The 27,187-nt window shown below is 45.0% G+C and overlaps 1 pseudogene; it reads right to left on the minus strand.

Moving 5' to 3' along the window:
- Nucleotides 1–27,187, minus strand: LOC136635828 (zinc finger protein 665-like; annotated as a pseudogene).

Here is a 27,187-nt window from a genome sequence, read left to right on the forward strand (position 1 = left end):
ATACAAACCAATACAAACATACACATAGATTTGGGAGGGCAGAATACCATACGCCACTTCTGCTAATTTTTCACACTGTATCTCCCACTCTATAATTTCTCTTCTGCTTTCACCTCTTATTATCATTTATCCATATCATGCATCATAAATTCTTCCAAATGCCCTAATTATATTTTCTAAATGTTCATTTTCAACCATGCATAAAATGTCTTCCATTGCTCAATCTGTATCTATTTTTGTTGTTAATAAATAATTCTGAAAGTCTGTCCATTTCCATGACATTTATTATTTTTTCTATTAGTTCATCTTTCATTGACGTTCTAAAATCTTTCCAATATCTAACACAGCAATTTTCAACCTTTTTCATCTCCTGGCGCACTGACAAGGCACTAAAATGGTCAAGGCACACCATCAGGTTTTTGTGAACTGACAAGGCACACCCTGCTGCCAAGGGGCGGCTCACAACCCCATTGGCCCTACTAATAAATGATCTTCCCCCAAATTCCTGTGGCACACCTGTAGACCACTCGTGGCACACCAGTTGAAAATGGCTGGTCTAACATAAAATTCTAGCAACTGTTAATACCATCATAACTAAATACACATCATTCTCTTTATCTATAACATCTAAAATAATATTGAACAAAAAATAATTCAGCTTTCAAACAATGTTAACAATGTCAACAATCTCTTGTATTAAACTCTTTACCATTCTCCAATATAATTGCATTTTTTTGTTTACATGACCACCACATACAATAAAACAATCCTTCCACACACTTATATTTTAAGCAATATTTTGATACATTCTGATTCATTTTTACCAATTTCATAGGGGGCTGTTCTTATGTTCTTATCTATAAAACAGTTATATCCATATTTCATTTTTACATTTAAAGAAGACTTTTTATATTTCTAAAGTATGTTTAACCCATTATGGCTGCAATCCTAACCACACTTTCCTGATAGTATGTCCCATTGAACAAAAGAGGACTTACTTCTGAGTAGACCTGGTTAGGATTGTGCACTATGTTGACTAAGTAAATACTACAGCTTCCTTTAACCATCATGCTTCTTTGCACTAATTATCTTTCCTTGTATCTTTTTGTTCTTGTTATCGTTGAACGTCTACCACTTGCTCCTTTAATCTCTTCAATTCTTCTCTTTATCATCTGGTTTTTTCCCTTCCGATTCCCGTTCTAAATCCTCTATTTCAGTGTTCCCATTAGGTGGGTCATGAGTCAATTTCAGGTGGGTCCCCAATCATTTCAATGTTTTATTTTCAATATATGAGATGATGCTACCATGGCATGTAACTGCATTTGGGGAAATGTTACAGACCTGTACTTTTAACAAGCTACTATTGTCACAGGGTGGGGCAAGTGCCTTTCCCTTTAAGATGGATTAAGTTAGTTGTTTGCTACCCAGGTGTAGTGCATCAGTAATTTAGATAATAAAAGCAGGGCATGGGTGCCTGAAAACTGACACAGGAGGAGGAAGGGAGCTGGGGGTTATCTTTTATACTGAAAATGCTGAGAGACCTGTATGATGGTAGTTTTAGCCTCTTTTTAGTTTCTTGTTTTTAGCTACTGTAATGCATGTAACTATGTCTTTTGGAGTAACTGAAACTCCCTTAAAATAAAAATCTTTTACATGAAAAATTGGGTGCAATTATTGACCAAGGAATTATATGTTAATAGGACCTGGGCTTGGAGTAAGCTAAATAAAAAAAATTGCTCTTGGGGGTTTGTGGAGGTTGGTGTAGGTGGAGGAAGGTTAAATCCTGGTTGATTTGGGAGTCTCCCCTGGTCCTTCCCTACCCCAAGGATGATGTTTGTGACAATTATATATATTCTCTTACAATGATAGTAAATGTGACTTACTCCTGGGTAAGTGTTGGTAGGATTGCAGCCTAGGATTGCTAAAAATTTTCCTGCTTGATGATGTAACTTCTGGTCATGACATCACTTCTAGTGGGTCCTAACCAATTCTCATTCTAAAAAGTGGGTCCCAGTGTTAAATGTGTGAGAACCACTGCTCTATTTGTTCTACTAATTCTTCTCTTCTCACCACTTTCATTATTAAATTTATATTATATCCCTGTTACTGGAATTGAAAGAGGATACCTTCTGTAAAAGCCATCTGTATGAGATTCCCTTTCCTCTTAAGAATTTTACTACGTTCTCAGTCTACTTTCGCTTCTCTCTTACTCTCCATGGGAATATCTTACTCTTCAATATTTTAATTCTATTTCCATCAACCGTCCACTTTTTCTCCTGTGATAGCTTCAGTAATTTATCACTATGCCAATTCTGATGAATCTCACATGAATTTCCCTGGGCAGATCATGTTGTCTTATATATAATGTACTGACTCTTCTTACGGTATCTAAATCTTGGGAAATCTCCTCTTTTGGGCAATCAATCCAATCTGCTATTAATTCACCAATGTTCTTTGATGCATAGTCAGGCTAGAGCTGTAAGTGAAGCTCTTTTCACACTCCAAGCATTTATAGAGTTTCTCCCCGTGTGGGTTCTTTGATGTCCAGTTAGTGTTCTACGGTCTATGAAGCTCATTTCACACTCGGAGCATTTATAGGGTTTCTCCCCTGTGTGGGATCTTTGATGCACTGCCAGGTATGAGCGCGTACTGAAGCTCTTTTCACACTCCAAGCATTTATAGGGTTTCTCCCCTGTGTGAGATCTTTGATGCACTGCCAGGTTTGAGCGCGTACTGAAGTTCTTTCCACACTCCATGCATTTATAGGGTTTCTCCCCTGTGTGGATTCTTTGATGTACAGTCAGGTGTGAGATCACACTGAAGCTCTTTCCACATTCCAAGCATTTATAGGGTTTCTCCCCTGTGTGGGTTCTTTGATGTATAGTCAGGTGTGAGCTCACACTGAAGCTCTTTCCACACTCCAAGCATTTATAGGGTTTCTCCCCTGTGTGGGTTCTTTGATGCAAAGTCAGGCTTTTGTTCCAACTGAAATGCTTTCCACACTCCAAGCATTTATATGGCGTCTCACCTTTGTGGGTACTTTGATGTCCAGTTAGTGTTCTACGGTATGTGAAGCTCATTTCACATTCGGAGCATTTATAAGGTTTCTCCCCTGTGTGGGATCTTTGATGCACTGACAGGTTTGAGCGCGTACTGAAGCTCTTTCCACACACCATGCATTTATAGGGTTTCTCCCCTGTGTGGGTTCTTTGATGCACTTTTAGATTTTGACGTTCAGTGAAGCTCTTTTCACACTCAGAGCATTTATAGGGTTTCTCCCCTGTGTGGGTACTTTGATGTCCAGTTAGTGTTCTATGATCTGTGAAGCTCATTTCACACTTGGAACATTTATAGGGTTTCTCTCCTGTGTGGGATCTTTGATGCACTGCCAGGCATGCGCGTGTAGTGAAGCTCTTTCCACACTCGATGCATTTATAGGGTTTCTCCCCTGTGTGGGATCTTTGATGCACTGCCAGGTTTGAGCGCTTACTGAAGCTCTTTCCACACTCCATGCATTTATAGGGTTTCTCCCCTGTGTGGGTTCTTTGATGATAAGTCAAGTATGTTTTCTGACTGAAGCTCTTTCCACACTCCAAACATTTATATGGTTTCTCCTGTTTGTGGATTCTTCGATGCACAGTCAGGTATGAGCTGTTTCTGAAGCTCTTTCCACACTCCAAGCATTTATAGGGTTTCTCCCCTGTGTGGGTTCTTTGATGCCTAGTTAGTGTTCTACGTTCCGTGAAGCTCATTTGACACTCGGAGCATTTATAGGGTTTCTCCCCTGTGTGGGTTCTTTGATGCACACCCAGGTATGAGCTCTGACTGAAGCTCTTTCCACACTCGATGCATTTATAGGGTTTCTCCCCTGTGTGGGATCTTTGATGCACTGCCAGGTTTGAGCGTGTACTGAGGCTCTTTCCACACTCCATGCATTTATAGTTCTTCACCCCTGTGTAGTTTCTTTGACTTCTCAGTTCTGATTTACTCCTGAAAGTTTTTGCACCTTGAGAGCCTTGTTCCTCGCTCTCTCTGTTTTCTTTTTCTGGTTGTTCCAGGATGACAATTCCACCCTGAAAAGCTTCCCATTGATTTCTCCATTTCCCTGTCCATCTTTGCTCCTTCTTTTCTGTTCTGCCTTGGTCTCTGAAGGTCACGTCTTGGACATCATGCATGACAGTTTTTGATGACACCCAGTGGGGCTGCCCCTGATTCTCATTATCTTGTCTGTTGCTTCCTGGAACAAAAGAAAATATTTTCAATATATGAATAGAGAAATGGCAAGTCTAAGTCCCTGTCCTCAGAGGCATTCTGTGTATATATCCAGCCACTATTTTGCAATTGGTTCTGCTTATGGAATTCAGGGTTTTGGTGGCGAGTAAAGCAGTATATTGGCAGCCTCTGCCCAGTCCTTGGTTAGTTCAGTGTTTTTGTTTACTGATTCACTGCTAAGTTTTAATTATTCTAGTGCACTGGTTCCCAAACTATGGGCCATAATCTGATTTTTGATGAGTTTGTCAGCTTGTCATTTTTAGTAACTGACAAGCTGGTAGCTGACAAAGAAAATGTACTGAGCCTTACGGAAACGGAGCATCATGTACATGTTTACTCATGAGTATGCAAACTTACCTTGGTTAACACTGAAGAGCAGGCTGAGGGGGAAGCAATACTACCAAAATGTTCTATGAACACAGTCCCCAACACACTCTTGAGAAAGAAGTTCTTCCCCCCCCCAGCTGACAAGGAAAAAGTTTACAGCTGTATGGAAAGTGAAACTGAGTGATGCATGCACCTTTACTTGTGGGTAGTAAGGCTCAGAAAGCTGCATCCCAATAGAGTGTCACTTTCAATGTGGGCCCCAGTGGGAAAAAGTTTAAGAACCACTGGACTGGTCAGTGTAGTTTATATATTTTGCAAATGCCATCAATTTAAGATAAATGGACCATTTCCCAGAAAGGCAGGACCAAAATGGTGGCCTCCTGGAACAAAGTGCCAAGTAAGACAGAGCAAGTTAAGCATTTGTACAAAGAGCAGGAGGTCTGGTCTAGAGGGTAGAGCCTCCGTTAGCTTAAAGATAACATCAGAAGGTTGCCAGCTCGAGGACATCGGCATATTCTTGAACGACTGAGCAGCAGCTGACAAGCCCAGTTGAGTGATTCTACCTGCTCTTGGTGTGAGCAAGAAGCATCTTGGCTGCCCTCCATGTGAGAGATGGAGCTGCTTACCAGCCTGCATGGAAGAACCGGAGGTCAGAAGTGAGACCAAACTAGGAAGATCTATTCTGAAATGTGGTTGGTTCTTGAAAGAGAGAACCTCTATGATTGTAAAAATCCCCTTGAGGGATTTAGAAACACCTGCCTATGTAAACCACCTTGAAAGTCAGAGGAGTAATCAGATGACCAGAAAGGTGGTATATAAATACCTATTTATTTATTTATTTATTTATTTATTTATTTATTTATGTACAAGGAGAGGGAGGAAGAGAAGGAGAAGGCAAATGTACTCTCTACATTTAGGAGAGGAGAAGAAGTAAGAGAAGGGAAGTGTACTCTCAGTTTTCTAACCTTAAATCTATTTTCAAATTTAGCTTTATCTAAAGTTAGGACTTCGTCTCACCTGAGGGAGGACTTCTCAGGTCCAGTAATTTGGGGCACAGGAGCTGGGTGATCACAATAAAGGTAATACATAAGTGCTTGCTTAATTAAAAACAGTAAGGCAGACTTTAGACAAGGAGCTGATTCTGAAGGGAGTTACATCCCAAGTCTACATAGGCCTACTCTGAGGAGCAGCAGAGTCTACTGGAGAGTAAGAGCTCAAGGCAGAGGCACTTTGAAAGTAAACAAAACAGAGGAGGAAAAAGGAAAAGAAGTTTTTCTACTTCATTTAAATTTACCTTACTCTTAACCCAATTTAGAACTTAAATCTAAGTTAGAACATAATTTAAAGGTCAAGTAAATTGGGACACAGGAGCTAAGTGAGGGCTGTCAATCAATCAATCAATCAAAGCAGGAAGGCATAATTTGGACAGGGCACTAAAACTCAAGTCTAAACAGGTCCAGTGTGAGTTGACCAGAGTTCACCTGAGAGTAGGAGCCCAAACTAAACAGAGGAAGAGAGTAAAAGGAGAAGGCACACTTACAGTGCAATCCTAATTGCACCTGGGCCGTCTCAACAACAACAACAACAACATTTATATACCGCTTTTCAACAAAAAGTTCACAAAGCGGTTTACAGAGAAAATCAAATATCTAATGGCTCCCTGTCCCAAAAGGGCTCACAATCTAAAAAGATGCAACACCAGCAGACAGCCACTAGAAAATACACTGCTGGGGGGAGGTGGGCCAGTTACTCTCCCCCTGCTAAATAAAAGAGGAACCCCCACTTGAAAAAGTGCCTCTCAAGGCCCTGGAACTGGCCCGGGAGGGTAACAAACGTGTTGTAAAGCCTTTTTGCACCTCTACGGAAGTCAGCTAAACAGGTACAGAGGCTGCATCCAGCCTCCGAAGTAATGGAGGAAGATAAGTTTGTGCTGGCCTTTCCAGGCCAGCGCAGGAGTCCGGAGGGCATGGGGAAGGCGGGTGGGTGGGCAGGAGCAGATGGGGCCAGGATCTGGCAGTTCTTCCAGAACCCACCGCAGCCTTATGATTACAAATATTTATAGGCCATCTTTTAATAAGAACCTCCAAAGCAGCTCATAGAGATCAAAACACAATACAAATTTTAAACAGCATCTATTAAGAGGAAAATGCAGTTGCAAAAACACTTCAATATATAAAAGAAGAGCCCTGCTGGACACAACAATTTTGAGACGTAGAAATTTTAAGACATACAAAATTATGAAGGGGATATACAGAGTGGACAGAGGGAGTCTCTTTTCCCTCTCATGCAACACCAGAACCAGGGGACATCCACTAATATTGCGTGTCAGGAGAGGAGGACAGACCATAGAAAAACATTTCTTTAGCCAGTGGGTAGTCAGTCTGTGGAACTCCTTGCTACATGATGTGGTGATGGCATCTGGCCTAGATGCCGATAAAAGGGGATTGGACAAATTTCTGGGGGGAAAGTTCCATCACAGGCTACAAGCCGTGATGGGTATGTGCAACCTCCTGATTTTAGAAGTAGGCTACCTCAGAATGCCAGATGCAGGGGAGGGCACTAGGGTGCAGGTCTCTTGCTGTCCTGTGTCACTGTGAGGTACAGGAAGCTGGACTAGATGGGCCTATGGCCTGATCCAGCGGGGCTCTTCTCATGTTCTTTGTCATGAATATGTACAGTTTAGGCCTAGTAGCACATTCAACCTGAACCAATCTAACCAGTAACAGAGAAGTGGCTTGCAGTTTCTAGCTGCAAGGATGTGAGGAACAATAGCCAATGGAATTAACAACTCAATGGAAGGTGATAATGCAGCACCTATGCAGCAGCAGCCAGAAAGGCCCATCAAGGATGGAATGCAGCTTTAGATCTCCAGTGGGAAGGGGGAGAACTGAGAAGGCAAGCATTCAGCCCCACTTCCAGAAGATTCTGTCCCCAAGAGCTTCTGATTGGACAGTTTAAATGAGTTCAGAGTCACCTCAGCATGAGAAGTATAAGAACAAAGCCCAAGGGGTGTGTGAGAGTCTTTGTCATTGTCTTTTGGGTGGAAAAGGTCATGGGTGCAACATCCTGCAGGAGAGCCTGATCTACCAGGGCCATGTGGCCTTATAGGAACCTGGAGGAAAGATCTACAAAAGAAAGCTGACCCAGGTGAGAGTAGGGAATAATAGAGATAGCCAATTAGCTTTGTTAATTTATGCTGAGATGTTTCCTAGAAGTTTTATGTCTCTAGCAATTGCTGCCTTTTGTTACTTTATGTAACCCTATGTATTTAATAAAGCAAAAATCCTTTTTACTAAGTTGTTTCATTGTCTGTGCAGACAAAGGTTCAGAATCCTGCCTAGCCATTCAGCAAGCTACCAAATCCTCACTGAGGACTAGTAACTTCAGGACTGAGGCTTTAATTAGAGAAAGTGCTCAGTGCCTGCAAGGGATAGAATTAACCCTAGAGGGTCTCAGTGTCCCTGGACCGAGACACTGGCACATACAGGGTGGTGGCAGTACTACAGAACAGAGTTCCTTGAGGACTCTAGGGTTTGAGAAGCATGAACTCTGAGCACCCCAAAACCCTGGCAGTGTACGACATTCTTATGTTAAACGATAACATAAAAGTTAAGTGGAAATGTTTCGCTAAAGGGACAGCTGCATTATTATTTTGGGTTTTGATCGCTTACCCCCACAAAAGCCAGAGGCCTCTTCATCCAGTCCCTGAGCATCAGGCACCCACGGATCTTCCCCTCGTTCCAGCTGGGCAATGAGGTCAGGCTTGGTGGCTGGAAATCGCCCTTGGGAAGGAGAAGAGAACATTAAGTTCAGCTGAAGGTCCATGAACCCTCAGAGCTCTCCCGGTGAAGGCAGAGAAGAAACCAAAGGAGTGAAATCATTCTTGGACAGCAGGGCTCGGCAAGCTTCTTCTGGACCATGGCCAAAGGCCGCGTCTGGGAGTGGAGAGTGAGCTGCGTTCATCTCTGTATCTGATAAATGAAGGGAAGAATAAAAAGCCCAACTAACTACGAAAGTTTGTTTTACTTAATAAATACTGTAAATTTTATTATTACAAAGCACAGCTTCTAATTTGAATTAGGCACACTATTTAAATTATGGATGGTAAGTGAAGGAGAACGCCTGGCAGTTTAGCTACAATTACGCCACAAGTAGGAAAGACAAGAAAGACACACAACTGTGTGGCAGACAAAACTCAGCCATTTCCGAGGAATCCAAATGGAGGGTGTGATCCCTGCGCCAGCTTCTCCACGTCCCTCTTGAAACGTGGGGCAAGAACAGGTCACAGCATTAACAATGACCAGCCCTTAAACCTCCTCTCTGGAAAATGATTTGCCCTTTCCCTCTCTCCCCCCCCATGACCACAGTCATGCACACAGTCCCGTTTAGGCCTGCAGGCTGCACTCCTTTTCCTTCTGGAAAGAAACCCCACTGGACACACTGGGACTTACTTCTGAATAGACATGCCTTGAATTCTGCTCCAATTCAATTTATGGATGCAGTTCAGTTCAGCTCAAGTTCATGCAGGAGGCTGATCCATCTGGCTTGGCTCTGTGAGTGCTGCACCCCCAAAGAGGTGGGCATTTGACCCTGATTCCGTCTCGTGTTCCACACTTTGTGGGCGATTTGCAAGCCAAGCTGGCTCAACCTGTTTCATGCTGCTGCTCCAGGCTGCTGGGCTCACCTCCCTCTGCTCCTTCTCAGGGCCTTTTGGAGTCTTGCCCTGTTGCATGAGACCTGATGCTGGGGAGTCCCAGTTAAGTTTGATCTTGGTGGTGTGGAGCCTCATGCTCAGCTCCACCCACTCTGCCAAAGATCTCCAGCAGCTCATGGATCGTTTTAGCAAGGCCTGCCAAGATTTTGGGCTGATGATCAGCCTGAAGAAAACACAGGTCATGGTTCAGGATGTGGACTCACCTCCCTGCATTACAATCTCTGCACATGAACTGGAGGTTGTCCATGACTTTGTGTACCTTGGCTCAACGATCTCCGACACTCTTTCTCTCGATACCGAGCTAAACAAACGCATCGGTAAAGCAGCTACCACGTTTTCCAGACTCACAAAGAGAGTCTGGTCCAACAAGAAGCTGACAGAAGCTTGGAGGCAGCCTGTGCAACATGGCCTTTCCCAGTTTGAAGAGACACTTGGCCAACAGACTGAGGCAAAGAAGGAAGGCCCATAGCCAGGGAGACAGACCAGGGACAGACTGCACTTGCTCCCGGTGTGGAAGGGATTGTCACTCCCGGATTGGCCTTTTCAGCCACACTAGACGCTGTGCCAGAACCACTTTTCAGAGCGCGATACCATAGTCTTTCGAGACTGAAAGTTGCCAACAACAAGGAGCCTCATGACACGTGAGCAGCGCACACACTGCATAGCATGGCAAGCCAGCTGTATGCTATACATATTCTGTTCTGAGCAAACCTCAGAATCACAGGGCCTGAACCACAGGGAGATGAATGCTGGAGTTCTCAGGTGGGGGTGCTCTTCCCCACCCCGCATGAGCTTGGCAGCAGAAGTTCCATCAGTGCCCCAGCTACATGCGGAATGGCTTCACCCTCTCCTTAGCATAAAGCTTTAACCCCATGATCATGATATTGACTCCCCCCTGCCCTTGTAGCTGCCATGTATCAAGGAAGAAAAGGGGAGAGGGAGGCACAGCATGGTCTTTGGGGCTGGGGCCTTCCACTGGCTTTGGGGCCTCACAGGGCTTGGTGACGTTGTTTGGCAGACCAGATGCCAATTCCTGTTTCAGAGGCAGCAAAAATGACTTCCTGAAAAAGAAAAGGGCAAGAAAAAGCCACTGGCCACATGATGGAGGAGCCCCCTTACCCACAGAGGCCACATTCCGGTAATTCTCCAGCATGACTTCCCTGTACAAGGCTCTTTGGTCTGGGTCCAGCAGAGCTGCCTCTTTCTCGGTGAAATGCACGGCCACATCCTTGAAAATCACCGGACCCTGCAAGAACAAAACACCCTCAGACAGTGTCCAGGACCCCAGACCTTCCTCTGCATCTCCAGCACAGTCAGGAAATGAGTGGCTCCCAATCCAGACAAAACATCCACACTTCCCTTTCTCACCAGAAGAATCATGCAAGTATTTTCAGGCATCAAGTATAATCTTTTCCTGATCATGGATCCAGATAGTTTTTGAAGCAGTTTAGTCTCCACAGAATGGATAAAAACATTTGGGGAAAGCTGAACAAGGAAGCTGGGCATTTGCTCTTCTCATTGGCATCCTGTGTGCTCTTCTGCTTACATGGCTGCTGTCAGGAGGGAAGTTTTCGGATGATCTGCTGGGAGAGGACAGTTCTCATCAATATGCTGTCAAGGAGGGAGGCCTTACTGTTCAGTGATGGGCAGCCCAGTCCTCACCTGCACCGGCACAAATAAGGCCTGCGAAGCAGCCAGCGCAGGTGAGGAGGCGGCTACAGGGGAGTTTCTATTCTTACCACATCCCAGCCAGACCTATGGGGTTACTCAAATCTCCACCAGCTATATAGCTAGCAGACGTCCAAGCATCTTAGTGCAACACTGGCTCGCCCTTGAGAGAGGTCAGGATAAGGTAGAGGAGACACCCGTTGATCTTGCCAGGAAATTTTTAACAATCCTAGGCTGCACCCTACCCACACTTACCTAGAAGTAAGTCCCATTGACTATCATTGTTAAATGACTATACATAGTAGCTTGTTAAAAGTACAGGTCTATCACATTTCCTCAAATGCAGTCACATCCCAGGGGAGCATCAAGTCTAATATACTAAAAATAAAATATTGAAATGAATGGGGACCCATGAAATTGGCCTAGTGGGTCCTGACCCACAGTTTGAGAAACTACCATTCTAGAACTTCCTTCCTTCCTTAACCCGTTTCTGCCCAACCCACAGGTGTACCCGTTTGATCCTTGTTGCAACATTGGGCAGAAATGATTTAATCTTAATTTTTTCCATTGAGATACTTGATAAATCAACATTTTAAATGTTCACAGTGGCCTTTTGCTTCACCATCTGTATTGTCCGTAAGTGGCAACAGACTTTTACACATGTCGTAACTGTCCTGCTCTGGCTCCCCACCACAAAACTACCAACGTACTCCTAAAACTCCATACCTGAGCTGGATCTGCAGTACCCATTTGGAAGTCAGAGAGAGGAAGAGCTGATCCACACTGAATCCAGGTTGCCAGTCTGCAGTCTGTGGGAGCAGAAAGAACAAGGCAGGTCAGGGCTGGGTCTTCTCAGCATCAGGTCCTGTCCCAAAGCCTGGAAAGCAGCAGACAGAGACATTCTGGAGTGAAAGTCTCAAGGGGGAGGTCTGGATTTTGGTCTCCTCTCTTCCCCAACCTCTGAAGAAATTCTGGCATTAGGTGTTGTGTTGGAAAATGTGTGATAGGAACCAGAGGTGGCCCATCAATGGCTTTCTTGCGTACTGTTAAACACACACACACACACACAAACCGACTCCAACTGCAATCGCCTTTGTGGTTGTGTTCATTGGTGCAGCCATTTCTAGCAAGTTTCCCCAAAGAGAATCTGTGCTCAGGACAAAGGATCGTACTCTCCCTCCCTCCTCCAGCACAGGGAGGTCCACATTCCCCCCTCCCCAGTGCAGCATGCCTGGTACTCTGAATGCACCCAAGGGAAGAGCCTCCCCTCCCCACTGCACTATTCCTGGGTGTCGCACAGACCACCCACCTCTGCAGCCACAGACTCTCCTCCAGTGCAGAGTGCAAAGGGAAGATCCTGCCTGTGCTTGGGGGTAGCAAAGCAACCAGGTCCTTCTCATTTGCAAGCCTCCGCCAAGACCTCCTCCAACCAGGCAAGGGAGGCGAAACATGTGTCCCCAGGAATGCTTGAGCACTGCCCTCCCCCTGGATCCAGAGCATGCTGGGAGGTGTAGTTCTTTGTTTTCTTTGCCTAAGACGCTCACACTACATTTGCTGCAGACTTTGGGGAGGGAGGAGGCTTCTGGGTGCCCCCGATACGCTGCCACCCCTGGACCCAGTGGAAAGGAGGACGAGCTCTGGGCATTGGACTGTGGTGCAGAAGGGAGAGAGGCAGGTTCAGCTCTGTCCTGCAAGCATCTGCCTCTGCTGGGATCCTGGCCAGAGATGCTGAAGGGGTCTTCTCTGCAGTTTTTAGGAAAAGGCTTGCCCTCCCTTGTCACCACCATCCTGCAGTCTGTTTCATCCTCTCCCCTCCCCATTCGAGAAGGGGCCCAAAAGAAGCTTTCTACCCCGATGAAACCCCTGCAGGAGATGGACACTTGGTCCATCTTGGTCTGATTTCACAGGGTGCTTCTTATCCTAATCTAGCTCTAGTCAAGTCTGTTTTCAGCATCACACTAGGATGTTCTGGGGGTGGTGCCAGAAGGGAAATAAAGTGGCTCTGTAGGTAGAATTAGAACAGATGAAGTAGCAAATGCATGTGCTTAAAATATGGACCTCTCTGCCATGTGATATGCTGATAGCCAGTGACTCACATGGAGCTAAAACATTTGAATCCAAATGGAGGGTGTGCACCCTGAGCCAGCTTCTCCACATCCCTCTTGAAATGTGGGGCAAGAACAGGTCACAGCATTAACAATGACCAGCCCTTAAACCTCCTCTCTGGAAAATGATTTCCTCTTCTTCCTCTCTCCCCCCCCCCCCCATGACCACAGTCATTCACACAGTCCGGCTGCACTCCTTTTCCTTGGAGCTGGAGAGAACAACCAAGGTCAAGCCTTGGACCTTGGATCAAAAGAGCAAGGCTCCAGGTGAAGCTGCCCCCCCCCCTTTTCTGACTGATCTCCTGGGCTTGTCAATAGCTGCGTGACAGGCAGAAGGCCTCCAGGGGAAGCTTTCCTTGCAGCTGAACCTGCAATGACAAAAACACTTCAGAGCGGTCAAGGAGTCAGTGAATAAACATACAACAAGGAAAGACTGTTGCCTTCCTATCTGCTAGAAGCATCTGGCTGGCCACGGTTAGGAGCCAATGGGTCTGATTCCACAGGGTGCTTCTTCTCCTCATCTAGTTCTAGTCAAGTCTGTTTTCAGCATCACACTAGGATGTCAGGGGGGGCGTGCCAGAAGGGAAATAAAGTGGCTCTGTAGGTAGAATTAGAATAAATGAAGTAGCAAATGCATGTGCTTAAACTATGGAACTCTCTGCCACGTGATATGCTGATAGAAGGTGACAGAATAAGCAGGGTAATATGCCACTAGGGCAAATGCTTAAAAGCTTAAAGCCACACTATTTTCATTTAGGGAAAAGCTTAAAAATTGAAATCTGGCTGCTCTGCTGAATTGGCAGCTCTGCTAAATGTCAAGGTTGCTACTGGAAAAAGATAAATTTTAGAAGAACAACACATATTTGACTTAGACAAAGACAAAGCCTATTCCCCTTTGAAAGTAAGGAGGTGAGAAGATAAGAGGAAGAAATAGAAAATACCAGGGAAGCTTCTGACTTTGAACGCTCTCTGTTTGAATAGCAAACTAAAACAGATCACCATGAGCAGATGGGCGTTGTTTGGCAGAAGAATATGCATCTTAGCAAAGTCCTTCTACAGTTTTAAAATTGTAATTCTTTCATGCTTTTTAGAGCAAGGACAGTGTCATTGTCTTAGCTAGAAGCCTTACATTAAAACACTGAAAGAATTATTTTAGAAGCTGTTTGCTATTTTCACAGAAGTCTCACAGAAGTGCCAAGGATATCACCATGTTTGCCTGCCAGTTATTCTTCCAAGCTTTAAAATAGTCTTTGTCCTTAAAGTGTAATCAACATATATAGAGATATGGTAGCCATTAGAAATAAGTTTTAACTGCCTGATTTTATTAAAGGTCTGACTAAAGCATGGAAACATATAGAATAGCGAAAGCCCATTTTCAATCATAAGTTAGTCTCACAGTAAAGCTGCTTAGAAAGCTGTTTTACTAGTTTCACAGACTTTGGAATTTGGAAAAGGGAGTTGCATCTCAAAGATAAATAAAACTCCTTCTTGGCAGAAATATATGGCCAGCCAAGCTGGGAAAACACATATATACAACATTGTAGTAAGAAAGGTTTTAGTATTATCAGTTGGCAGGCTGAAATAGGTTTAGCTAGTGGGACACAGACACCTGCAGAGACGAGTTTAGAAAAAGAATACATTTGGAGGGTGGAGTTAACATTAAATGAAGTAGCAGGAACCTCGGAGGCTCCCGGGGGGGGGGGGAATGACTGCTAAATAGATGTGTTTTTCAAGTGCCTCAACAATGAGGTACTCTTCGTTGCCAAGAAGAAGGAACGAAGGCTGAGATCTTGAACAGGGGAGTCTCTTGGAATGGCAATTCCAGAGTATTTTTTCCCCATTTGCTCTGTGCTGAATCACATCGTATCCCGGACGCCATCTTCGGAGATGATTCGGACAGCTGAGAACTCCCCCCCCCCACGGCCTAGATACAACAACATGACAGCGAAAAAAGCTTTCAATTGTGAGTAACCAGCTCATTAAAAGGCTATAAAAAGAACTGCAATCAAGAGTTTGGAAGGAGGAAAAGATAACTTTAAGATTATTTACGTTGGCTGGTAGCCACCCAGAGGGGAAATGAGCAAATCTGGATTTAAAGAAACCCTTGCTGGAGTATTTTTTTGTTTCGTAATAAGGGTGACTGCAAGAAAAGGACAGAGATAGAAGATAAGATCACCCTGCTGAATGGTATGCATGGAAAAGAAATAAATAACTAATCATCAACAGCTGAAATGACTTTTATTTTCGCTTTCCTAGCAAGAAGGCTCCATTCAGGCCTGGTCATTTAAAGGCATACTAACTTAATTTGTCAGTGTTATTGACCTGGATTACTGATCCACCCCTTTTGGAAGAAGGGATGCAAGATAATAAAACTTGGATGACTCCGTAATTGTTTGACTGATTTGACATTGCTATTGACTGGCAGTGGAATATTGACTTATGCTTTTTGGATATAAAAATTGGAAATTAGCCCTACAAGAAGGTGAAACAAGATAATGAGAGTTGGTTGTTTTTTTTAATTGTTGGACCATTTTATCTCTGTTTTTTACAGCCAGAGGTATATTGGCTTGATTTGATATTGATAAGAATGGCATTTAAAAATTTAAAGGATGTTAGTAAAAGCCAGTCCTTATTAATAGATTTGTTGTGGGATTTCAGAAGTGAAATGAAGCAACAGGTCAGAAAATTATCTGAACAAATGAAGCAAATAATCTCTTTCCTGACAAGCTTGCAGGAACAGATTACAAATAACAGACAAGAAAAAAGAATGGATCAAATGTCGGATGAAACTAAAGAAGTGGAGATTTTTGAAATGAGACAGGAGATGGAAAAAGCAACCATCATTATCAGAATTAAGAATCTTAAGGAAGAAAAAAGAGGGAACTTTCAGAAAGCACATTGTTTCGTGAAGAGGAAGAATTTTTGGATTAAACCCAAAAAGAACAGAGTGAAGAAAAAGGAAGAAGAAAAGAGAGGGGTTAAGAAATTTAAGAGAGTTAAGAAGAAAAAGAAGAAATGGAAAGAGCAGTGGGAGGAGGAAGAAGGAAAACACCAATAAGACGGAGAACAAAGGAAGTACTAAGACAGAAAGTGAAAATGGCTGAACAACAAGTAGAATTTTCTTTCCCCCCCTTTTATAGATATTAATGGACTGAATTCTTTTTAGAAATGAAGAGTATTCCATTAATTATATTAAATCAAAGTAGATCTAAATGAAAATTTGGAACAGAAATATTGCGAAAATTAAAGTGGTATTAAGATAACTGAAAGGGTTATTCTATAAAAGAGAAATTATATAAAATAATTTATAGATGGTATTTAATTCCAGAGAAAATAGTAAAAATGTACCCTGGGTCATCAAACAAATGTTGGATAAGTAAAGAATTGAGGGAATCTTTTATTATATGTGGTGGATATGCGAAAAAGCAAAGAAATATTGGAAAATGATATATAAACAGTTACAAGAGGTACTGAAGTGTGTATTACCATTTAAACTGGAAACATTCCTCTTAAATGCGACATCAGAAACTAAGAATCAGATAAGAAATATTTTATTTTAAATATTAGTTTAGTGGTAAGAAGAGCATATAAGTAAAAATTTTAAACCTTTTTATGATTGGATAGATAATTTTAGATAAAAAATATTGATTGTTTAGTTAAATTATTAATCAGTAGATTAACAAATATGATAATTTTTGTATTGATGAATAATTTTGTTATTAGACATTATCATTTTTTATTTTTTTTGTTGGACTAATGTATGTTGTAATCCATGGCCAATACCCTCATGTGTAACCTGTGTAGTCCCAGCCCTAAATCTAACTGATTTTCCTTACCTGTATCTGTAATAAATAAATAAAATTTGTTTAAAAAAAAGAAAGAAAGAAAAAGAATACATTTAATTAGATAAGCAAGAACATTCTTGAGAAAGCAACTCAAGAACTCAGTTTGAGTTGCAACTGAAATGGAGAAATGAGTGTTAAAGGGAGCTGGGAAAAAGCAGTTTGCCTGACATGTAATGTGTTCAAAGGTAAATGGGAGAAGGATTTCTTAAAAAGAAATTCTATATACAGTGAAAGTTTGGCTTGTTAAAATATATGAAAAATCACAAGAAGCTGGCTGAAGCCTGAGCACAAGGTGCTAGGCAACCACTGAAGGGAAGAGGTCATTTCTTGGCAGATACACACCAATATACCCCTTAATAAGTAATTGGTCACAATAGTCAAATAGAATTAAGGCATAGAAAAAACTGTTAAAGGCAGGTTTAAAGGACCTTGCTTAACAGAGGTTGGCAGAGAGCCCCACAGTGTTTTGCTGAGAACAGGAGAAGGAATGAAGGAGTGAGAAGACTGGTGGCTCAAGCAAGGCCATCCTATTCAGGAAAGGAGATGTATGTCAAGAAATAGGTCTGAAGTCCTGCCAAATGGTCAATGCCAGGCCAGTTCTGAATAAAATAAGGTTATAGCACACTCTACTGGTTCTTGAAAACTTTGTATTCAATATGTTTAATGGTTTAATTTTACCTTATTTGGAAACCTGTAACTTGAAGCTCACCTATCAAGTGTTTCTAAGGCTATCTACAGCCTATTAAGAGTTAGCTCCATATATGATGTCAAACTTCAGCCAAAGGGAAGTTCAAATCTTCAAACAAAGGACCCAAAATGTTATAAAGGGTCTGGTTAAGATTGATACTCGCTCTCAACGCTTTGGACAGGAGTCCCTTGAGATGCTCATTGCTGGCAACGTAATAAAAGCTTGCAGATGATCACCCTGACTACTGAGTCTTGCTTTGAACCTTGCAACACCTTGCAACAATGCTGATAGCCAGTAACTTGTGTGCAGCAAAAATGTCTGACAAATGCATGGAGGTGAGAACTATAGGCAGATATGCGCACTAGCAGAGACCAGCTGCTACTGCCCCTCCTTCCTCCCAGGTGTTTCAGCCAAACAGACCTTGCATTTCGCTCACAGAATCTGTAATGTTTGGCAGTATTTTGCCAAACTGTCTGCACTACATAAGAACATAAGAACAGCCCCACTGGATCAGGCCATAGGCCCATCTAGTCCAGCTTCCTGTATCTCACAGCGGCCCACCAAATGCCCCAGGGAGCACACCAGATAACCTCATCCTGGTGCCCTCCCTTGCATCTGGCATTCTGACATAACCCATTTCTAAAATCAGGAGGTTGAGCATACACATCATGGCTTGTACCCCATAATGGATTTTTCCTCCAGAAACTTGTCCAATCCCCTTTTAAAGGTGTCTAGGCTAGACGCCAGCACCACATCCTGTGGCAAGGAGTTCCACAGACCGACCACACGCTGAGTAAAGAAATATTTTCTTTTGTCTGTCCTAACCCGCCCAACACTCAATTTTAGTGGATGTCCCCTGGTTCTGGTATTATGTGAGAGTGTAAAGAGCATTTCTCTATCCACTCTGTCCATCCCCTGCATAATTTTGTATGTCTCAATCATGTCCCCCCTCAGGCGTCTCTTTTCTAGGCTGAAGAGGCCCAAACGCCGTAGCCTTTCCTCATAAGGAAGGTGCCCCAGCCCCGTAATCATCTTAGTCGCTCTCTTTTGCACCTTTTCCATTTCCACTATGTCTTTTTTGAGATGCGGTGACCAGAACTGGACACAATACTCCAGGTGTGGCCTTACCATAGATTTGTACAATGGCATTATAATACTAGCTGTTTTGTTCTCAATACCCTTCCTAATGATCCCAAGCATAGAATTGGCCCTCTTCACTGCCGCCGCACTTTGGGTCGACACTTTCATCGACCTGTCCACCACCACCCCAAGATCTCTCTCCTGATCTGTCACAGACAGCTCAGAACCCATCAGCCTATATCTAAAGTTTTGATTTTTTTGCCTCAATGTGCATGACTTTACACTTACTGACATTGAAACACATCTGCCATTTTGCTGCCCATTCTGCCAGTCTGGAGAGATCCTTCTGGAGCTCCTCACAATCACTTCTGGTCTTCACCACTCGGAAAAGTTTGGTGTCGTCTGCAAACGTAGCCACTTCACTGCTCAACCCTGTCTCCAGGTCATTTATGAAGAGGTTGAAAAGCACAGGTCCCAGGACAGATCCTTGGGGCACACCGCTTTTCACCTCTCTCCACTGTGAAAATTGCCCATTGACACCCACTCTCTGCTTCCTGGCCTCCAACCAGTTCTCAATCCACGAGAGGACCTGTCCTCTAATTCCCTGACTGTGGAGTTTTTTCAGTAGCCTTTGGTGAGGGACCATGTCAAACGCCTTCTGAAAGTCCAGATATATAATGTCCACGGGTGCTCCCACATCCACATGCCTGTTGACCTTTTCAAAGAATTCTATAAGGTTCGTGAGGCAAGACTTACCCTTACAGAAGCCATGCTGACTCTCCCTCAGCAAGGCCTGTTCGTCTATGTGTTTTGAGATCCTATCTTTGATGCGGCATTCCACCATCTTACCCGGTATAGATGTTAGGCTGACCGGCCTATAGTTTCCCGGGTCCCCCCCTTTCCCTTTTTAAAAATAGGCGTGACATTTGCTATCCTCCAATCCTCTGGCACTGTGGCCGTTTTGAGGGACAAGTTGCATATTTTAGTCAAGAGATCTGCAACTTCATTCTTCAATTCCTTAATAACTCTTGGGTGGATGCCATCAGGGCCCGGTGACTTATTGTTGGGAGAGTTAGGACAGACAAAAGAAAATATTTCTTTACTCAGCATGTGTTTGGTCTGTGGAACTCCTTGTCGCAGGATGTGGTGACGGCATCTGGCCTGGATGCCTTTAAAAGGGGATGGGACAAGTTTCTGGAGGAAAAATCCATTACGGGGTACAAGCCATGATATGTATGCGCAACCTCCTGATTTTAGAAATGGGCTATGTCAGAATGCCAGATGCAAGGGAGGGCACCAGGATGAGGTCTCTTGTTATCTGGTGTGCTCCCTGGGGCATTTGGTGGGCCGCTGTGAGATACAGGAAGCTGGACTAGATGGGCCTGTGGCCTGATCCAGTCGGGCTGTTCTTATGTTCTTATCCCACCGCAGCGTTATGATTTATACATTACAAAAATTCATAGGACATCTTTTAATAAGAGCCTCCAAGGCAGCTCATAGAGATCAAAACACAATATAAATTTTAAACAGCATCTATTAAGAGGAAAATGCAGTTGCAAAAACACTTTAAAAATAGAAAAGAAAAGCCCTGCTGGACACAACCACAGGTCTGCAGAGCCCAGCCTCCTGCTTCCAGCCTTGGCCAGACAAGAGGGCCCAGGGGAACCAAGGCAGATCGTCTTGGCCAACAGTCCTCTCCTGTTGTTGCTTCTGATTTCAAAAGTAATCCTGAACCTAGAGGTTCCACACAGCCATTGTGACTAGTAGTAATGGATAAGACCTGTTCCCAAGGATCTTTCCCACTGCTTTTAAAGCGATCTGCTTTGAACCACCATCACATTTTGTGGCCCTGACATCTGTGAGTTCTGCTAATACTTTTGGCAGTTGTGATGACAGAGAAGGCAGAATGTCCACCAAGGCTCACTGGAGAAGGGCTGCCTTGTCTGGTGCCCACCTTCCATCTCAACAAGCACACAGATTAGGCTGCTTAGCCTGGTCTCCACCCCCAGCAGGATGAGTTGGTAGGAATCCAGCCAGTGCTAGAGTGGCAGTGCCACTGTAGCTGGGGCAGGCCAGGAAAGGTTTTGAATGCATTGCCACAGAAGGGGGGAATGTGAAACAGCACAGCAGGGAGAAAGGTTCAATCTCGTCCAGTTCTGGTTGACACATCTCAAAAAGAATATAGTGGAAATGGAGAAGGTGCAGAAGAGAGCAATCAAAATGATGGGGCACCTTCCTTTTGAGGAAAGGCTGCTGCCTTTGGGGCTCTTCAGTCTAGAAAAGAGACACCTGAGAGGGGACATGATTGAGACGTACAAAATTATGCAGGGGATGGACAAGGTGGACAGAGAGAGGCTCTTTTCCCGCTCACACAACATCAGAACCAGGGAACATCCACTCATATTGAGTGTCAGGAGAGTGAGGGAAGACAAAACATTTATTTAACCAGTGGGTAATTAGTCTGAGAACTCCTTGCTACATGATGTGGTGATGGCATCTGGCCTAGATGCTGTTAAAAGGGGATTGGACAAATTTCTGGAGGAAAAGTTCCATCACAGACTACAAGCTGTGATGGGTATGTGCAACCTCCTGATTTTCAAAGTAGGCCACCTCAGAATGCCAGATGCGAGGGAGGGCACCAGGATTCAGGTCTGACCTGTGTCACTGTGAGGTACAGGAAGCTGGACTAGATGGGCATATGGCCTGATCCAGCGGGACTCTTCTCAGGTTCTTATGCTAAACGATGACATAAAAGTTAAGTGGAAATGTTTCACTAAAGAGATAGCTGCATTATTATTTTGGGTTTGGATCGCTTACCCTGACAAAAGCCAGAGGCCTCTTCATCCAGTCCCTGAGCATCGGGCACCCACGGATCTTCCCCTCGTTCCAGCTGCACAATGAGGTCAGGCTTGGCGGATGGAAATCGCCCTTGAGAAGGAGAAGAGAAGAATAAGTTCAGCTGAAGGTCCATGTCCCCTCAGAGCTCTCCTTGTGAAGGCAGAGAAGAAACCAAAGGAGTGAAATCATTCTTGGACAGCAGGGCTCGGCAAGCTTCTTCTGGACCATGGCCAAAGGCCTCATGAGGAAGCTGCTTGAACCATTCACTAAGGAGGTTATACTATATCTCCAAAACTAGATGTGATAGGGCAAAACGGATGCCATTTTTGGAATCGGCACCCCAAATTCATATCAAACCACCATAAAGTTTGGGGAAAACTTTTCTGACCCTCAATTTTGTAGACCTGTGTTATTTGCCCTTCTTCTTCCCCCCCCCCATGACCACAGTCATGCACACAGACCAGTTTAATCCAGTTTATGCCTGCAGGATGCACTCCTTTTCTTTCTGGAGAGAAACCTCACTGGACAGAGTGGGAGTCACTTCTGAATAGATGTGCACCGAATCCTGCTCCAATTCAGTTTAGGGGTGCAGTTAAGATCCGCTCAAGTTCATACAGGAGGCTGATCCATCTGGCTTGGCTCTGTGAGTGCTGCACCCCCAAAGCAGTGGGCACTTGACCCTGATTCCGTCTCGTGTTCCTCACTTTGTGGGCACTTTGCAATCTAAGCGGGCTCGACCTGTTTGATGCTGGTGCTCCAGGCTGCTGGGCTCACCTCCCTCTGCTCCTTCTCAGGGTCTTTTGGAGTCTTGCCCTGTTGCATGAGAGGTGATGCTGGGGAGTCCCAGTTAAGTTTTATCTCAGTGGTGTGGAGCCTCATGACACGTGAGCAGCGCAGCATAGCAAGCCAGCTGTATGCTACCCATATTCTGTTCTGAGCAAACCTCAGAATCACAGGGCCTGAACTACAGAGAGATGAATGCTGGAGTTCTCAGGTGGGGCTGCTCTCCCTCCCCCAATGAGCTTTGCAGCAGAAGTGCCATCAGTGCCCCAGTTATGTGCTGAATGGCTTCACCCTCTGCTTAGCATAAAGCTTTAACCCCATGATCATGATATCGACTCCCCCCTACCTTGTAGCTGCCATATATCAAGGAAGGGGAGAGGGAGGCACAGCATGGTCTTTGGGGCTGGGGCCTTCCACTGGCTTTGGGGCCTCACAGGGCTGGGTGACCTTGTTTGGCAGATCAGATACAGCTCATGGGCCATAGGGTGCCAATTCCTGTTTTAGAGGCAGCAAAAAAGTCTTCCTGAAAAGGAAAAGGGCTAGAAAAAGCCATTGGCCATATGATGGAAGGAGCCCCCTGTATTGGAATCACAGAAGATTTGGCAAGGAGGTCGGTGTGGTGTCAGCAGTGGCCCCTTTAAGGGTAAGGCCTGGGCATCCAGCAGAGTGTGCTGCACAGCTGCAGCCACTTGAAGGCAATAGGGCCCTCAGGCATAAAAGCACCTGATGAAGGGAGAGTTTGATGTGGGTAGCAGAAGGAGGAAAGCTTGAGGAAGGACAGACTGAGGAATTGATGGCTAATGGGCTGCTGGAACTGCTGATGTGTGAATGGACTTTGAAAGCTGCTGGAGCAGAAACTAGTGGAGACACTAAGACTGTTGTTAGGCTGCTGTGCCCAAGACCTGCTGAGGACCAAGGGGCTGCTGTAGTGGTGGGAGGCTGCTGGCAGGAAGGAGGACCTCTGTAGGTTAAACAGGCGAGCTACTTTGGTGGTGGGGGTCCAGCAGTACTGCAAAGCAGAACCAGGGTCATTTTTGAGGAAAGAAGGGGAGCTAATTAGCTAAAAGTGGGCATAATTCTCTAGGGGGAGCTTGGACTGGGAATCTGGCAGAACACCCCCTTACCCACAGAGGCCACATTCCGGTAATTCTCCAGCATGACCTCCCTGTACAAGGCTCTTTGGTCTGGGTCCAGCAGAGCTGCCTCTTTCTCAGTGAAATGCACGGCCACATCCTCGAAAATCACCGGACCCTGCAAGAACAAAACACCCTCAGACAGTGTCCAGGACCCTAGACCTTCCTCCGCATCTCCGGCACAGGCAGGAAATGAGTGGCTCTCAAGCCAGACAAAACATCCGCACTTCCTTTCCTCACCAGAAGAAGCCTGCAAGTATTTTCAGGCATCAAGTATAATAAGAACATAAGAATAGCCCCACTGGATCAGGCCATAGGCCCATCTAGTCCAGCTTCCTGTATCTCACAGCAGCCCACCAAATGCCCCAGGGAGCACACCAGATAACGAGATACCTCATCCTGGTGCCCTCCCTTGCATCTGGCATTCTGACATAACCCATTTCTAAAATCAGGAGGTTGCGCATACACATCATGGCTTGTACCCTGTAATGGATTTTTCCTCCAGAAACTTGTCCAATCCCCTTTTAAAGGTGCCTAGGCTAGATGCCAGCACCACATCCTGTGGCAAGGAGTTCCACAGACCGACCACACGCTGAGTGAAGAAATATTTTCTTTTGTCTGTCCTAACTCTCCTAACACTCAATTTTTGTGGATGTCCCCTGGTTCTGGTGTTATGTGAGAGTGCAAAGAGCATCTCTCTATCCATTTTATCCTTCCCATGCATAATTTTGTATGTCTCAATCATGTCCCCCCTCAGGCGTCTCTTTTCTAGGCTTAAGAGGCCAAAACGCCGTAGCCTTTCCTCATAAGGAAAGTGCCCCAGCCCCGTAATCATCTTAGTAATTAGTAATCTTAGTAATCTTTTCCTAATCATGTATCCAGATCGTTTTGTCATCAGTTTAGACTCCGCTGATGTACATGTAAAACATTTCGGGAAAGCTGAAGTTGGGCATTAGCTCTTCTCATTGGTATTTTGTCTGCTCTTCTACTTACATGGCTGCTGTCAGGAGGGAAGATTTCGGATGATTTGCTGGGAGAGGACAGTTCTCATCAATATGCTGTGGAGGGTTTCAAGGAGGGAGGCCTTATTCTTCAGTGATGGGCAGCCCAGTCCTCACCTGCACTGGTACAACCAAGGCCTGCGCAGCAGCCAGCACAGGTGAGGAGGTGGCTAGAGGGGCGTTTTTCCTCCTACAACAAGTAACATCCCAGCCAGACCTATGGGGTTACTCAAATCTCCACCAGCTATATAGCTAGCAGAAGTCCAAGCATCCTAGTGTAACACTGGCTTGCCCTCAACTGGGGTTAGGGTATGGCAAAGGAGGCACCTGCTGATCCTGCCCCCGTCCCGGGCCCAATTCACCTCCCCAAACTGCCCCTGCCTAGAAATACCCCCTTCCCCCCCCTGGAACTTTCACCACCCTCCCAAAGCCGCTGCACCGCTCAGCAGTGTATGTACCTCTGCCAGTGGCCTGGATAGAGCATCAGCAGGGTACCAGGTCCCCCCACCGGCACTGCCAACTCTTATGGACATGTGAAACACCTTTGGCCAGTGCAGGGACCACTGCAGGCACAATTTAAGATTGTGCTGTCAATCTGTGAAATTTCCAACTAGTGTCCAGGATTTCAGCCAAGCCAGGCCCTGCCTGGGACTCTTGGGGTGTAGCTGCCAGTCTGAATACACAGCCTGGAGAGGCAGACTGAGGGTCTGACTCCATATCTCAGCCTCCTATGCGTGAAGCAGAGTATTCCTGCCCTGGACGGTGAACGTGGATTTGTCGTGGAAAACTTTACAGCAGGAGGTGTGTAGCTTCCTGTTAAGGCTACAGACCTACTGAAGACAATACTGCTTAGACCAGTAGACCAGAATTGTAGCAGCGCATGATGCTGCTTTGGGAAACAACCAAGGCTTCTGGGGCCTTGTTGTTTGGTGGGAGTGCAGAGCACTGAAAGATGTCGCAGTTTGGATGCTGCTTGGGAAGCCCACAAGGCCTAGGGCCTTGTGGCTTGCTGGGAGTACAGAAAGCAGATGCACTGAAGGGTTAGTAGGAACTGAAATAGCAAGGAATCAGAGCAAGGATGAGGCGGCAGTCATAGATTCAAAGGGTATAATGCTGGCAGGAGAGCTCGAAGCACAATGCTGGGAGACCAAGAGAAAATGCGCTGCTCCTGGCTAGCCCGCTCAGCCTTTATTGAATCTTAAAAACATGACACAATACTATTACAACATTAAGGGTTATTAAAGGTTAATAAGATTATACTGGCTGCCTACTAGCTAGTTCTACCTTAACCGCAATCCACATTCCTAGATATGATTCTGTTGTCCACAGCACTGGGTTCAGAGTCATCACCAAGGCCAAGAGTTTGCTCTTGCTGCACAGGTGCAGAATGTGTTCTGCTATTGCCACATTTGCCAAGGCTTCTCAAAACCTTGTGCATGTAAATACCACAAGAATGGCTCTCACATTTAGCACCGGGACCCACTTTTCAGAATGAGAATCTATCAGGACCCACCGGAAATGATGTCATGACCGGAAGTGACATCATCAAGCAGGGAAATTTTTAACAATCCTAGGCTGCATCCTGCCCACACTTACCCAGGAGTAAGTCCCACTGACTATCATTGTTAAATGAATATACATAGTAGCTTGTTAAAAGTACAGGTCTATCACATTTTCCCAAATGCAGTCACATCCCAGGGGAGCATCCAGTCTAATGGATTATAAATAAAATATTGAAACGAATGGGGACCCACCTGAAATTGGCCTAGTGGGTCCTGAACCACAGTTTGAGAAACTACCATAGCTTTTCTAGAACTCCTTTTTTCAACTTCCTTCCTTCCTTAGCCCGTTTCTGCCCAACCCACAGGTGTGCCTGTGTGATCCTTGTTGCGTAGATGCAATGTTGGGCAGAAATGACTCAATCTTAATTTTTTCCATTGAGATACTTGATCATCATTTTAAATGTTCACAGTGGCCTTTTGCTGTATTGTCTGTAAGCTGCAACAGACTTTTACACGTGTAGCAACTGTCCTGCTAGTGGCTCCCCACCACAAAACTACCAATGTGCTCCTAAAACTTCATACCTGAGCTGGATCTGCGGTACCCATTTGGAAGTCTGAGAGAGGAAGAGCTGATCCACACTGAATCCAGGTTGCCAGTCTGCAGTCTGTGGGAGCAGAAAGAAAAAGGCAGGTCAGGGCTGGGTCTTCTCAGCATCACGTCCTGTCTCAAAGCCTGGAAGGCAGAAGACTGAGACATTCTGGAGTGAAAGTCTCCAGGGGAGGTCTGGATTTTGGCTCCTCTCTTCCCCAACCTCTGAAGAAATTCTAGCATCAGGTGTTGTGTTGGAAAATGTGTGATAGAACCAGAGGTGGCCCATAAATGCCTTTCTTGTGCACTATTAAACACCCCCGACTCCAACTGCAATCGCCCTTGTGGTTGTGTTCATTGGCGCAGCCATTTCTAGCAAGTTTCCCCACAGAGAATCTGCGCTCAGGACAGGGGATCGTCCTCTCCCTCCCTCCTCCAGCACAGGGAGGTCCACAGGCGAGCCACTCCCCCCTCCCCAGTGCAACAGGCCAGGGACTCTGAATGGAAGAGCCTCCCCTCCCCACTGCACTATTCCTGCGTGTCGCACAGACCACCCACCTCTGCAGCCACAGACTCTCCTCCAGTGCAGAGTGCAAAGGGAAGATCCTGCCTGTGCTTGGGGGTAGCAGAGCAACCAGGGTC

Source organism: Tiliqua scincoides, unplaced genomic scaffold, assembly GCF_035046505.1.
Source record: "Tiliqua scincoides isolate rTilSci1 unplaced genomic scaffold, rTilSci1.hap2 HAP2_SCAFFOLD_104, whole genome shotgun sequence".
In the NCBI taxonomy this organism is placed as follows: Eukaryota; Metazoa; Chordata; class Lepidosauria; order Squamata; family Scincidae; genus Tiliqua; species Tiliqua scincoides.